We start from the raw sequence: 15,590 nt of genomic DNA, 5'->3' as shown, positions 1-15,590 counted from the left end.
CATCCGGTGTTCTTTCCCTGAAAATAGAACCAGCACAACTATCCAGGTAATCTCTGCAAGCATTGGTTAGTCCATTATAAAAGATATAAAGTATTTCATTTTTCTTAAGAGGATGATCAGGCAAAGTATTAAGTAATAGGAGAAGCCTCCCCAAGCTTGTGGGAGACTCTCTTCTTCAAGTTGCACAAAATTATATATACCCCTTAAAGCAGCTTGTTTCTTATGAGCAGGGAAATATTTAGCAGAGAAGTAATAAATCATATCCTAGGGACTACACACACAACCAGGATCAAGAGAATTAAACCATATCTTAGCATCACCCTTTAATGAGAACAAAAATATTTTAAGGATATAAAAGTAGCAAGTTCTCTTATCATTAGTGAACAGGGTAGCTATATCATTTAATTTAGAAAGATGTGCCACAACAGTTTCAGATTCATAGCCATAAAAAGGATCAGATTCAACCAAAGTAATTATATCAACATCAATAGAGAATTCATAATCCTTATCAGTAACACAGATAGGTGAAGTAGCAAAAGCAGGGCCAGGTTTCATTCTAGCATTAAGGGATTGCTGCTTCCATTTAGCTAGTAACCTCTTTAGATCATATCTATCATTGCAAGCTAAAATAGCTCTAGTGGCTTCTTCATCCATAACATAACCCTCAGGAACAACAGGCAATTCATATTTATTAGGGGGAGAGTTTTCATCATCACTTTCATCAATATTATCAGTTTCAATAATTTCATTCTCTCTAACCCTAGCAAGTTGTTCATCAAGAAATTCACCAAGTGGCACAGTAGTATCAAGCATAGAAGTAGTTTCATCATAAGTATCATGCATAACAGAAGTGGCATCATCAATAACATGCGACATATCAGAATGAATGGCAGAAGCAGGTTTAGGTGTCGCAAGATTACTCAAAACAGAAGGTGAATCAAGTGCGGAGCTAGATGACAGTTCCTTACCTCCCCTTGTAGTTGAGGGATAGATCTTTGTTCTTGGATCTTCCAAGTTCTTCATAATGATAAGCAGATATAAATCGGAAGTGACTCAAAGAATAGAGCTATGCTCCTCGACAGTGGCGCCATAAAATAGTCTTGATAACCCATAAGTATAGGGGATCACAACAGTTTTCGAGGGTAGAGTATTCAACCCAAATTTATTGATTCAACACAAGGGGAGCCAAAGAATATTCTCAAGTATTAGCAGCTCAGTTGTCAGTTCAACCACACCTGGAAACTTAATATCTGCAGCAGAGTATTTAGTAGCAAAGTAATATGATAGTAGTGGTAACGGTAGCCAAAGGTAATGATAACAAAAGTAATGATTTTGGTATTTTGTAGTGATTCTAACAATAGCAATGAAAAAGTAAATAAGCGAAGAACAACATATGGAAAGCTCGTAGGCAATGGATCGGTGATAGAGAATTATGCCGGATGTGGTTCATCATCTAATAGTCATAACCTAGGGTGACACAGAACTAGCTCCAACTCATCAACGTAATGTAGGCATGTATTTCGAATATAGTCATACGTGCTTATGGAAAAGAACTTGCATGACATCTTTTGTCCTACCCTCCCGTGGCAGCGGGGTCCCTAGCAGAAACTAAGGGATATTAAGGCCTCCTTTTAATAGAGTACCGGACCAAAGCATTAACACATAGTGAATACATGAACTCCTCAAACTACGGTCATCACCGGGAGTGGTCCCGATTATTGTCACTTTGGGGTTGCCGGATCATAACACATAGTAGGTGACTATAGACTTGCAAGATAGGATCAAGAACTCTCATATATTGATGAAAACATAATAGGTTCAGATCTGAAATCATGGCACTCGGGCCCTAGTGACAAGCATTAAGCATAGCAAAGTCATAGCAACATCAATCTCAGAACATAGTGGATACTAGGGATCAAACCCTAACAAAACTAACTCGATTACATGATAAATCTCATCCAACCCATCACCGTCCAGCAAGCCTACAATGGAATTACTCACCCACGGCGGTGAGCATCATGAAATTGGTGATGGAGGATGGTTGATGATGACGATGGCGATGGATTCCCCTCTCCGGAGCCCCGAACGGACTCCAGATCAGTCCTCCCAAGAGGTTTTAGGGCTTGGCGGCGGCTTCGTATCATAAAATGCGATGAATCCTTCGCTATGATTTTTTTCTCCCCGAAAGTGAATATATAGAGTTGGAGTTGAGGTCGGAGGAGCTCCAGGGGGCCCACGAGGTAGGGGGCACGCCCAGGGGGGCGGGCGCGACCCCACCCTCGTGGCTAGGGTGTGGCCCCCTGGCCTTGATCTTTTGCCAGTATTTTTATTATTTCCAAAAACACGCTCCGTAGAGTTTCAGGTCATTCCGAGAACTTTTGTTTCTGCACATAAATAACACCATGGTAATTCTGCTGAAAACAGCGTCAGTCCAGGTTAGTTCCATTCAAATCATGCAAGTTAGAGTCCAAAACAAGGGCCAAAGTGTTTGGAAAAGTAGATACGACGGAGACGTGTCATGACCCTCAAGAAGGCATTAGAGAAGGCCGAGGACAAAGCGGCCAAGGAACATGCCGCGCGCGAGAAGCACGAGGCCCGGGTCGGCGAGGTTCAGCAAGAGTTCCAGGACGCCATCAAGAAGTGCGAGTCCTTGGAGCGTGATTCTAAGACGCAAGCGTCCGAACTTGCGAAGGCCCTCCAGAGCACGCAAGAGGATCGAGCAGAAGCCCAGATCGCCCTTCAGGAAATCTAGGCGGCCCGGGAGATCGCAGCGGGTAAGGCTTTCATTATGCAAAGCAAGTCTGTGAAGGAAGTGTTCCTTTTACTTACCCGAATTTGGAGCTCTCCAGGGGCGTTTACGGATTTTCCGTGCAGCGTATCAGACGCTACCGACTTCTATCGAGCCAAGGAAGGGAGTTCTATGGAGAAGTTGTTCTGGTCTCAATATCTTGGACCCGAACATCCGGTGTCCTTTAGCGACCAGCTGAAACAGCTGGTCGAACTACACAAGGTAGCCGAGCTAGCCATGAAGGAGCTGATAGTCCGACTATGGCCTGCCGCGCCGATACCTAGCAGCTACTTCGCACTTGTGAAGCGGCTTGTTGATGCCTGCCCCCGGCTTGAGGTTATAAAGCGTTCGGTCTGCATCGAAGGTGCACGGATGGCCTCTGCCCGCATCAAAACGCATTGGGCGAAGATGGATGCCAAGAAGCTAATGACCGAGGGGCCACCTGAGGGCAAGGAGCACCGCCGACCCGAGTTGTATTTTGATGGTGTCCTGGAGGGATCCCGCATTGTTGCGGACCACTATGCGAAAGACACTATCTTTGAATGAATGTATGCGAGCTCCCTCTGCCTTGTATGATAAAACAAAGCATTTATGCAATATAAGGCTTGTTATGTTTTTAAATTTTTACTTCCTGTGCGGCCGTGTTGTATGAAATCTGAGGGTTAACCAGTCGTCGGCTTCTGCCCCCATGTAGGTAATACGGGGGTGTTCGGGATGGAATCTAAACAATCTTGATCCAATTAGATGGTCATTGAATGAGTTGTTTAGCGCAATGAACTAGGCAACCAGACTATGCGGCTATAACGCCCTCACTTAGCCATAGGAGTACGACAATAAAAACATGGGCGCAGCCCCTAGTATCCGAACTAAAGTGCTATAAGCATTTGATCGGGAAGTACCAATCCTTCATGTAATGCGGAAGAAATCTCCAATGATTTGCAACCTCCGAACAGCTGACCGGCCCTCGCCGCATCATGATAGTTAGTTTTCAGCTTTCTCTACTGAGGTGCTCCTTTGGATAAACTAAGGCACAATCGCAGTAGTTCTCCCTTTACTACCTTAGCCAATATAGAAGAACGTAAGGTAGCAAGCACAGGAGCTGGGTGACGGTGTCCTGGACTAGGGGGTACTCATCACGTCGTCTCCCGATCAGTTGGATTGGGCCGAGAACCCCCATGGCCGTATACTCATAGGCCAGTCCGGACAGCTGCCGCATACAAGGAAGATTCCACAAGACTTGGTGATCAAGACAAGGACTCCTCCCCCACCGGCGTATTCGGCTAGGACTCTTGTTATCCTAGGCCTCTGGTGCATTATATAAACCAGGGCCAGGCTAGTCGATAGAAGATAGAGATACAACATACAATCATACTATAGGCTAGCTTCTAGGGTTTAGCCTCTCCGATCTCGTGGTAGATCAACTCTTGTAATACTCGTATCATCAAGAAAAAATCAAGCAGGACGTAGGGTTTTACCTCCATCAAGAGGGCCCGAACCTGGGTAAAACATCGTGTCCCCTGCCTCCTATTACGATCGATCCTAGATGCACAGTTCGGAACCCCCTACCCGAGATCCGCCGGTTTTGACACCGACATTGGTGCTTTCATTGAGAGTTCCGCTGTGTGATCGGCAAAAGGATCAATGGCTCGCCCACAAGCCAACTGCGACACCGACTCGACTGGTCACCTTGGCTCGACCGAGGACCGTGCTCCATCTCCGATCATCATGTTCGGACCGGGGCCTTCTTCAACATCAACTCCGATCTCTATCATGATCATAGAGGAGTCATCCATGAAGCTCGAGGGCTCAACGTCGACATTGCCCTTGGGCGGCCGTGCTATTTTTATGGAAAGAGAACTTGTATTTGTCGTCGCCGCCTCCTCGAGCATCGGTTTGACGATTGCTTAAGTGGAATAGTGCGGAATTACGTCTACAACAGCCATGTAAAATTTTGTCAAGTTCCGATGGAGAAATCTCCAACCATCTACGATATATCGGAGCCCTGTCAAATCTAGACGGGAATCTGGATGAGTTTAGGGCGTGGTCTCCAGATCCAAGCTCGGATGTCCTTTGGAGGATCCAACCGTTCATCTACTGCGGAATTCCCATATCTACCACCCCTCCAAATTTCAGCTCGATCCGACGGTTCAAACTCCGGGAACCTTCCGATGAGTGGACCAAATTTCAGATCCGTTTTCTGTGCGAATACAGATCCGACCCGAATTCATGTTTATTTGTGAACGTGATATTGGACAACCTTTTTAGAGGAATTCTTTTCTAGGGTATTGTGTGTTGTTTTTAAACACGTGCCCGTAAATTTTTAAGCCTCCCCTGAGGTCATCTTCATCATTATGCTAGTGTCAAACCAGTCCGGCAATATTGCTCCAAGGCTGCCGACCTGCGCTAGACACGTTGTCACTTTGTTGAGCCGAGCTCAACTTCTTCGGATCATCATCTCGGCAAGCCGAACAAGAGTCCGGCATCGTGAAGGATAAATCATCACCAACATCCCCGCCCCACAAATTACACGGAGCGGGCATACCGGCATCGCCGCATGGTCACTTCATCAAGCCGGCATCGACCACGTCACGACCTGCATCGGTAAGGCCGCACTATTGCTTCTTCAAGCTGGTGTCCATCACGCTGACCTACTTCGAATCATCGGCTGACATCGAGGCGTCGACATCTCGGTTGGACCAGGGGCTTCGCCATCTCTTCATCAACCTACTCCGGAGACTACGGCGTCACTAGCCGACCAGCTCCGTCACGTTAGCTGGACCGAGGGCTCTGCCTCGGCGAGCCAACCTTTGCCAGCATCGCCATACCGTCGCTTTATCTCCCATTAGGCAATGGGTGTGCGGATCAAGTCTCAATTTTCAGAATCACCTTTCTTCAGATTGCTACAACAAATAAACCAGGTGCTATTAATCCTAGTATTTTTTGCTTGTTCGGGTCCATTTTTCCCAAGAAATTATTATTCGGGTTTGTTCATCATATGTACACAGGTCTATCAAATGATGGCCGCATTAACGAAGATCGCATGGTGGTTCGGTCAGTTTCCGTACATAGTCCAGAGAACGCCGCATCCAGAACTTAGACCGATGTGTGAATTCAGGCTTTGCCACGCCTTTACCGCATCACGCTGACGCCCTGCATCGAGATTGACTTTGGCGCCAAGCCATATTTCTTTTATTACTCACTTTGCATAAATTATTTATATGCAACAACTTTTTAATTATTATTACTATTATCTCCGATTTGCACTATTTTTTGTGCACGGGAAAATGATCCAGCCGGACTATATCCTTTGGCGTCACCTCGGCTGGACGGGGGGCTTCGTCAACACTTCATTACCCCATGCCGGGGACTTCGGCATCACTTTGCCGGCCTGCATTGACCATGCTATGTCACCACTTCGGAGTACCGAGCTCTTTGCTGCGCCACCTCGGGACCGGCTTGGGGGATGGAACCTTGTCCCGCATCAAGCTCGGACTGCGCCGTCAATACTGAACACATTAACCAGCTAAGTTGCCTTCATGCTCCAAGTTTTAAATTTTTAACTTGTGTTCAGTTCGACCAAGCATAATACCTTTTTGGAAAAAAAAATTGCTTGTAAAAAATTTCCTTGTCCAAACTTTGTTTGTGACGCACAAATTCAAATACCCAGTTCACTTGGGGGCTTCCTTCATGAAGCCTTCCCTCTTGCATATGATTATACTTGTACGTCTTCGTTCCTTGTTCGTGTATTACGCCACAATATGCACCATATTGACTTAAGCGATTTGCAAGCTGGGTTGCCTCGCTCCTGTGTTTACCCCAATGTTCTCAATTGTTCGGCTTGGGAGTAAAGGGAGCACCTCTGCGATTGTCACGATCGGGTCATCCGAGCCAGACCTCAGACTGGGTGAAGCCGAAAGCAAGCGCTCTTATTTTTTTCAATCATGGTCGTCACACAACAGAACTCATGAGTACAAAAAATCTATTGCACAAGTCTCATAGTAATAATGAGCACCGAAGAAATGTATTGGTGGGGGTACTATTTTCTTCGAAGATGCTTCTTACACTTCGTCTGTAATATAGCATAAGTTCCCTGAGTGCGCTTTGTCTGTTACAGCCTTATGGCCCGGTTGCCTGGTTATCGGAAACACTATCGATATTCTTGACAGGTGGAGTACATAACTCTTTTCGGTCCTTGACCGAAGAGGGAGAAGCCGACGGTCGGTTAAGACGCGTTTAAAGTTCGGATGAACATAGATATGATATAAGTACTTCGATACATGGAATCATTCTTTTATCCAAGTCACTTGGGGGCTCTTAAGTTTATTTGAGCCATTTTATAATAAGTGTTTTTCTTCTTAGTCGTTGCAAAGTTTTTATTATTGTTATTATTAATCATTCCTTTTTTCAACACAAGTATGTGGTCACTAGCTGAGGAGCCTAATTTCTCTCTCGAAACCGCTAGAGTTTAGTTTGCTAAACTGGCCTAATGAGAAGTACTCCGCCTTCGGGATAGGAGGTTGAAGCCATAGGCTGTCCCGCTTGAAGTCTTGAGATAGGATGTGTCATGTTAAAACACGGCAGGAGCACTTTTTTTCAAGTCCAATTTTCGGATTGGCACCGAACACTTGATCTAGTTCGGACATTAAACTTTTGAATAAGTTTTTTGGCTTTTCGAGCCTATGGCACTTTTATACTATTTGTGTGTTTCCAGCATTAGTCTCGCAGTGCAGCGCCGGACACCTTTAGGGATTCGGCAAAAACATTCTCAGATATTGCTATATATGCATCGGTTTCGAATTGTGTCTTCGGTCAATAGTTGGGTTTCCCGGCTCCTGTGCTTGCCTCCTATGTTCCGCTTTGTTCGGCTAGGTGTGCAAAGGGAGAACCACTGCGATTGTGCTTCCAACTCGCATGGTCAAGCACCTCAGTGGAGAAAGCCGAAAACTGACTATCACAATAGGCGTAAACTGGTCAGCGATCCGATGACTATGTTAAATGACGGACCGTTCATAACATTGGCCGAAGTGTTTACGGCTTGACCTCGGACGTCGCCGAATAGTAACCGGGGGCTCATAGCTAGCTTCCCCAGTTTAAAGCTCCTATGACTAAGCGAAAGTTTTAAAGCCCACATATCTGATTGCCTCGTTTCCGCTAACACAACCGCCTTCGGGCACCGAGACGTCAGCTAAGGGTTGCTTTGTTATTGCGGAAACACCCTACATAGTATCTACCAAGGGGTAGAAGCCGATGATGGGCCACTTTCAACAGATAAAAGGTCACAATGGAGTCAAAATAATGATGTAAAGTACTTGGATACATAGAATCATTACACATAATCTGTGATTTTACTCTGGATATCGATCCTTAATTCGGCCACCCGTGCCCACATCATGGCTCCGGGGCTACTGGCCTTTGCACTCATTAATTACAAATATTAAAGGGGCACATCGATCCCCTGATCTGGTGTTGCCACCCGACCAGTGTCTCGGGGGCTACTGCATTGCCTATTCAATGTGGAAAATTCAAAGGGCTCAGTGTTCGGCTTGATCGAACTATGGGAAGCACGTCTTCGGACAACAAGAAGTACCATCTGGACCTATCTGGCATCAAGCTATATATCACAGCGACTTCTCACGACCCTCTCTTAGGGGCTCGTTCGCCGATCACTATTATCTCTAATATATTACACTGCATGTTTATTCCTATGTATGCTGCCGAGCTAGGAGTTTATCCTCAGGCCGATTTCGCGCATCGACCTGAGTCTCAGGGGCTACTAGGAACAACGGTTTTATGCTTGCCTTCGGGTGCATCTCGGGTTTTAGACTGATACACACCTTGAGGGCAACTGGATATACATCGGCAGAGAATAAACTGCACCAGTTAAAAATATTCACAATAAATCAGCCCGCGGTCGGGGTGGTGCACCACCTTGGAAGCAGTCCGGCATAAAGCTCGGGCGCTAGCGGCTAGCTCCATAGAGGGCATTTCCGGCAATAAGCTCGTCTAAACTCCTTCAACTTTTTTGGACCAAGATGATCTATGACTTCTTGGATATAGTCCGGCGTTGGAGCTTGGACACAGTCCGGTGTTGGAGCTCGGATACATTTCGGCGTTGGAGCTCGGAAGCAGTCCGGCATTGGTGCTCGGCTGCAAAAGATACCTCGAATGCAGTCTGGCGTTAGAGCTCGGACGCAAGAGGACACTACCTCCCGGGAACAACTTCAAACCCAAGGTGTGGCATAAAAATAACAAGGCATTGATAAAGGCCGGAAACTTAAAGGGGCTCCTCGGATACCCGACGTGTAAACACATCGGATGCACTTCGGTGATCCTCAAGATCGAAGATGAGAAGATTTGTTGAACCAGTTTTCAAGACCGGGGACCGAAGATGAAGCGCAGTTCGGAAGAATCGAGGAGCGTGCCTAACTTGAAGACCGGTTCAGGGGGCTACTGATGGTGTCCTGGACTAGGGGTACTCATCACGTCGTCTCCCGATCAGTTGGATTGGGCTGAGGAACCCCATGGCCGTATACTCATGGTCCAGTCCGGACAGCTGCCGCATACAAGGAAGATTCCACAAGACTTGGTGATCAAGACAGGGACTCCTCCCCCACCGGCGTATTCGGCTAGGACTCTTGTTATCCTAGGCCTCTGGTGCATTATATAAACTAGGGCCAGGCTAGTCGACAGAAGATAGATATACAACATACAATCATACCATAGGCTAGCTTCTAGGGTTTAGCCTCTCCAATCTCGTGGTAGATCAACTCTTGTAATACTCGTATCATCAAGAATAAATCAAGCAGGACGTAGGGTTTTACCTCCATCAAGAGGGCCCGAACCTGGGTAAAACATCGTGTCCCCTGCCTCCTGCCACCATCAATCCTAGACGCATAGTTTGGGACCCCCTACCCGAGATCCGCCGGTTTTGACACCGACACTGGGCAACCCAACTATTGACCAAAGACATGAGTCGGAGCCAATGCATGTAATGCTAAATTCGGGGTGCCGAACTATACTTATAAAAATTGTTCAGACTTTTGTTGCCGTAATGTGGGGTGCTATGAAGCCCCTGGCAAACATCAAGCGTACCAAAGTGTACATGTGCTACCTGATATGATTATCCACAGGGGAGCTGAAAAAAAGAAAGAAAACAGAAAAGGTACGAAGGTAAAAAGCTAGAGTCCTACAGCTCCAGCCGCAAACTGTTCTCATTGCAATTTAATTAATACGTCAAGGCGCATTGATATAGGTAGTGCGATAAGAAACAGGCTATTTGACATGCCAAAACCATGGGAGAACTGCATGTGGGTCCTGAAAACAGGTAGAGTTATCGTTAACGGAATCACCTAAAAGTCCTCCATATGTTTGCGTTTCTCGCCTTCTTGGTGTGTTTATCCTTCAAGAGGACCAATGACCAGACCACCAGATGGTGCCTATGGGATTGAGACCTGAAAATGAAACAAGTAAAAGTGAAAGTATGTGTGTATCCGATGTCCATTGAGCCGTACTATGGACCACAAGCTAGCTATGCCTCCGTCGATGCCCATGGGATTTTGAGTGCGTAGTTATGTACGCGCGGCACGAATGTCACCACTTTACTGGGACTGAGACAGAGGCTGGATTGCTAGTCGAGCTCCTGACGAGCGGAGCTCTCCTGCTGCAGAGTAGTTCGGACCCTCTTAACGGTGTCCATGGGCTCGGTAGCCGAATTAAGGTTCTGCTTGAGAAGGCCGCTCTGTACTTCTGCTGCTAAGGCAGCTGTGTGCTCTTCTGTACGGAGGAAGCGTTCCGTATTTCCATTGACCGTTATGACGCCACGTGGACCGGGCATCTTGAGCTTGAGGTAAGCATAGTGTGGTACTGCGTTGAATCGAGCGAACGCAGTTTGCCCGAGCAGTGTGTGATAGCTGCTGCGGAAGGGGATGATATCAAAGATTAGCTCCTCGCTTCAGAAGTTGTCCGGAGATCTGAAGACAACCTCTAGTGTGATTGAGCCCGTACAGCGGGCCTCTACACCTGGTATGACTCCTTTGAAGGTAGTCCTAGTGGGCTTGATCCGAGATGGGTTAATGCCCATTTTTCGCACTGTATCCTGATAGAGCAGATTAAGGCTGCTACCTCCGTCCATAAGGACGCGAGTCAGGTGGAACCCATCAATTATTGGGTCTAGGACCAGTGCAGCTGAGCCACCGTGACTGATACTGGTCGAATGATCCCGGCGATCAAAGGTGATCGGGCATGACGACCATGGATTAGATTTTGGGGCGACTGGCTCTATCGCGTAGACGTCCCTGAGCGCACACTTGCGCTCCCTCTTGGGGATGTGGGTAGCGTATATCATGTTCACCGTTTTGACCTGAGGGGCAAAATTCTTCTGTCCCCCTGTGTTCGGTTGCTGGGGCTCTTCGTCATCGTCCGTGCTTTGCGATCCCTTTTCCCTGTTCTGGGCATTTAATCTGCTGGCCTGTTTAAAAACCCAGCAATCTCTATTTGTATGATTGGGTGGTTTGTGTGGGGTGCCATGAATATGGCACGGACGATCAAGTATGCAGTCCAAGCTGGATGGGCCTGGATTGTTCTTTTCGAATGGCTTCGTCCGCTGACCAAACTTAGAGCCCCTGAATCCGGCGTTAACTGCCGTGTCCTCGGTGTTATCACTATTGTTTCGATGCTTGTATCTATTGCGTCGAGACTTGTCTTTGCTAGTTTTAGCTTCAGGGGTGCCGGTGTCGCTTGCATTGTTTTTGCTACGGACCAACTAACTGTCCTCGCCCGCACAAAAATGGGTCATGAGTGCCGTGAGGGCTGCCATGGATTTTGGCTTTTCTTGGCCGAGGTAGCGAGCGAGCCATTCGTACCGGATGCTGTGTTTGAAGGCTACTAGGGCTTCGGCATCCGAACAATCGACGATTTGGTTCTTTTTAGTTAAGAACCTAGTCCAGAATTTCCTGGCGGACTCTCCGAGCTGTTGAACTATATGGCTTAAGTCATCAGCGTCTGAAGGTCGAACATATGTGCCTTGGAAGTTATCGAGGAAGGACTCTTCCAAGTCCTCCCAGCTGCCAATAGAATTTGCAGGCAGACTGTTGCGCCAGTGCCGAGTTGGCCCCTTGAGTTTTAAAGGGAGGTATTTGATGGCGTGGAGATCATCACCGTGGGCCATATGAATGTGGAGAATGAAGTCTTCAATCCACACCGCGGGGTCCTTGGTTCCATCGTATGATTCTATATTCACAGGTTTGAACCCTTCTGGGAATTCATGATCCAGGACCTCATCGGTGAAGCAATGAGGGTGTGTGGCGCCTCTATATCGGATCGTATCGCGATGTAGCTCTGATGGAGTCCGTCTGCGGTTTTCAGCCCGCGCATGACTAAGTTTGTCACGTCCGAATCGGTGGCCGCTGTTGCGTGTCGAGGCACGTCCTCGCGATCCGTAGATTGATCTAGTATGTCTTGCTTTATTGTTCAGGTTTTGCCGGAGGTCATATGTATGACCGTGGGCTAATTTACCTCTACCTGTGCGCTGAGGCGGGGCTGGCTGGTGTTCGGCGTGAGTTACCGTTTCGTCTCGACCACGTGGTGGTGGGTCAGCTGCATTGTATGATGGAGGTATGTATTTCGGCGCCTCCTCGTCAAACTGAGGTAGCAATTTGCGCTTTGGGTAGCTTTTGGTTGGACGCTTGAGGGCGTATTCTTCGGCTGCTAGGACATCAGTCCATTTATCATTGAGCAGATCATGGTCAGCTTGAAGCTACTGCTGCTTCTTTTTCAGGGTCCTTCAGTGGCGATTAGCTGGCGCTTGAAGCGCTCCTGCTCGAGAGGCTCCTCAGGCATGATGAAATCCTCCGTGCTGAGGCTCACCTCATCCTCGGCGGGCGGAAGATAACTTCCGTCCTCTGAGTCTTCGTGTGTGGCCTGCTTGCCGGGGCTAGCCTACCCACCTTCCCGTTCATCTTGTTCATTAACTGTTTCGACGGGTGAGGGAGTCCTGGATTAGGGGGTCTCCGGACAGCCGGACTATATCCTTTGGCCGGACTATTGGACTATGAAGATACAAGATTGAAGACTTCGTCCCATGTCCAGATGGGACTCTCCTTGGCGTGGAAGGCAAGCTTGGCAATACGGATATGAAGATCTCCTCCCTTGTAAACGACTCTATGTAACCCTAACCCCCTCCGGTGTCTATATAAACCGGAGGGTTTAGTCCGTAGGACAACAACAATCATACCATAGGCTAGCTTCTAGGGTTTAACCTCTATGATCTTGTCGTAGATCAACTCTTGTAATACTCATATCATCAAGATCAATCAAGCAGGACGTAGGGTATTACCTCCATCAAGAGGGCCCGAACCTAGGTAAACATCGTGTCCCCTGCCTCCTGTTACCATCCGCCTTAGACGCACAGTTCGGGACCCCCTACCCAAGATCTGCCGGTTTTGACACCGACATTGGTGCTTTCATTGAGAGTTCCACTGTGCCGTCACTGTAAGGCTCGATGGCCCCTTCAATCATCGGTAATGATGCAGTCCAGGGTGAGGTTTTCCTCCCCGGACAAATCTTCGTATTCGACAGCTTCGCACTGTGGGCCAATTCGCTTGGCCATTTGGAGCAGATCGAGAGCTACGCCCCTGGCCATCAGGTCAGGTTCAGAAACTTAAACTACACTACCAACATCCACGGAGACTTGATCTTCGACAGATTCGAGCCCATGTCAGGTGCGCCGCACAATCATGACGAGCATGATGTAACTCTTCCATCAGACAGTGTTCGGGAGATCGCATCTGCAACTACTTCGGCCTTTAATTCGGAGCAAATTGCGCCATCCGAGGACGGAGGTATAGACCCCGCCATGGAGGCTGCACTCTCAGTGGCGATGGAGCCGGATACTGACTTCACCCCTTACGAGAGCCGTGTCGCCGAACCACTGGATTCGTCTCTGGCCACGGACTCCGAGGCGCCTGCATCCGTGCCTATCGAATCCGACTGGGCGCCGGTCATGGAGTTCACCTCCGCGGGTATCTTTCAGCACTCGCCTTTCGGTGATGTGCTAAATTCATTAAGGTCTCTCTCCTTGTCAGGAGAACCTTGGTCGAACTATGCCCGGCTAGAATGGAATGCGGACAACAAAGAAATTCGCTGCCCACCCACCACCCACTTAGTAGCCAATGTCGATGATTTAACCGACATGCTCGACTTCTACTCCGAAGACATCGACGGTATGGACAACGATGCAGGAGACGAACAGGAACCACCGCCCACAGGGCGCTGGACTACCACCTCATCATATGATATATACATGGTGGACACCCCCAAAGAAAAAAATGGCGACGAGACAGCGGGGGATGACCCTTCCAAGAAGCAACCCAAGCCCGGACGTCAGCGGCGCCGCTCTAAGTCCCACCATAGCAAAAGTAGTGATACCGGCACAAGAGATAATAACACTCCGGATAGTGCCGAAGACGACAACAATCTCCTCTAGCTAGATTTAGAGCGGGAGAGCGAACAAGCTAGCCCTCCAGAGCAGGCAGCAGATGGAGAATCGGAGGAGGACAATTACATGCCTCTCTCCGAAGATGAGGTAAGCCTCGGCGACGAAGAATTTATCGTGCCTAAGGATTCCGTCGAACAGGAGCGCTTCAAGCGCAGGCTTATGGCCACAGCAAATAGCTTGAAGAAAAAGCAACAACAACTTCAAGCTAATCAAGATCTGCTAGCAGGCAGATGGACCGAAGTCCTTGCGTCCGAGGAATACGAACTCGAGCACCCCTCCAAGAGTTTCCCAAAGCGTAGGTTGCTACCTCAACTCGAGGAGGAAGCATTGAAACCTGCATCACCAGTGTACAATGCGGCTGACCGGCCACCTCATGGCCGAGCCAGAGAGATGTTTCAGCCTGAAGTTCAGCCTGCACCCCGCCGCCACTCAATCAAAAATACCAAGGCCCAGGGTGACACTCGGGATGTGCGAGACGTATTGGACAGCAGGGCAAAACATGCAAGGTCAATATACGGGTCACGGGGGCACGCGCCAACGCGGGACGATGGTCGTCGCACCGGATACACTAAAAGCAAATCCGGCCAGGCCGAACACAGCAGACAAGACTCATATGAACTGCATCGTAATATAGCCCGGCATAGAGGCGCCGCACACCCCCTATGCTTCACTGGTGAAGTTATGGATCACAAATTCCCGGAGGGTTTTAAACCAGTAAATATCGAATCGTATGATGGTACAACAGATCCTGCTGTACGGATTGAGGATTTTCTCCTCCATATCCACATGGCTCGCAGTGATGATCTGCATGCCATCAAGTACCTCCCACTAAAACTCAAAGGACCAGCTCGGCATTGGCTGAATAGCTTGCCAGCAGACTCCGTCGGCAGTTGGGAGGATTTGGAAGACGCATTCCTTGACAACTTCAAGGGCACCTATATGCGACCACCGGATGCTGATGACTTTATCCATATAACTTAGCAGCCAGGGGAATCGGCCATGCAATTCTGGACACGGTTCCTAACTAAGAAAAAACAAATTGTCGACTATCCGGATGCAGAGGCCTTAGCGACATTCAAGCATAACATCTGTGATGAGTGGCTTGCCCGACACCTCGGCCAGGAGAAGCCGAAGTCTATGATAGCCCTCACGACACTCATGACCCGCTTTTGCGCGGGCGAGGATAGCTGGCTGGCTCGCAGCAACAACACATCAAGGAATCCGGTTACTCCGAATACCAAAGATGCCAATGCCAGACCATGTCGTAACAGACAAAAGCACCGCAACAACGGCGATAACACCGATGAC

The sequence above is a fragment of the Triticum dicoccoides genome, chromosome 3A, assembly GCF_002162155.2.
Source record: "Triticum dicoccoides isolate Atlit2015 ecotype Zavitan chromosome 3A, WEW_v2.0, whole genome shotgun sequence".
Lineage (NCBI taxonomy): Eukaryota > Viridiplantae > Streptophyta > Magnoliopsida > Poales > Poaceae > Triticum > Triticum dicoccoides.
Note: the sequence above shows the minus strand (reverse complement) of the source record.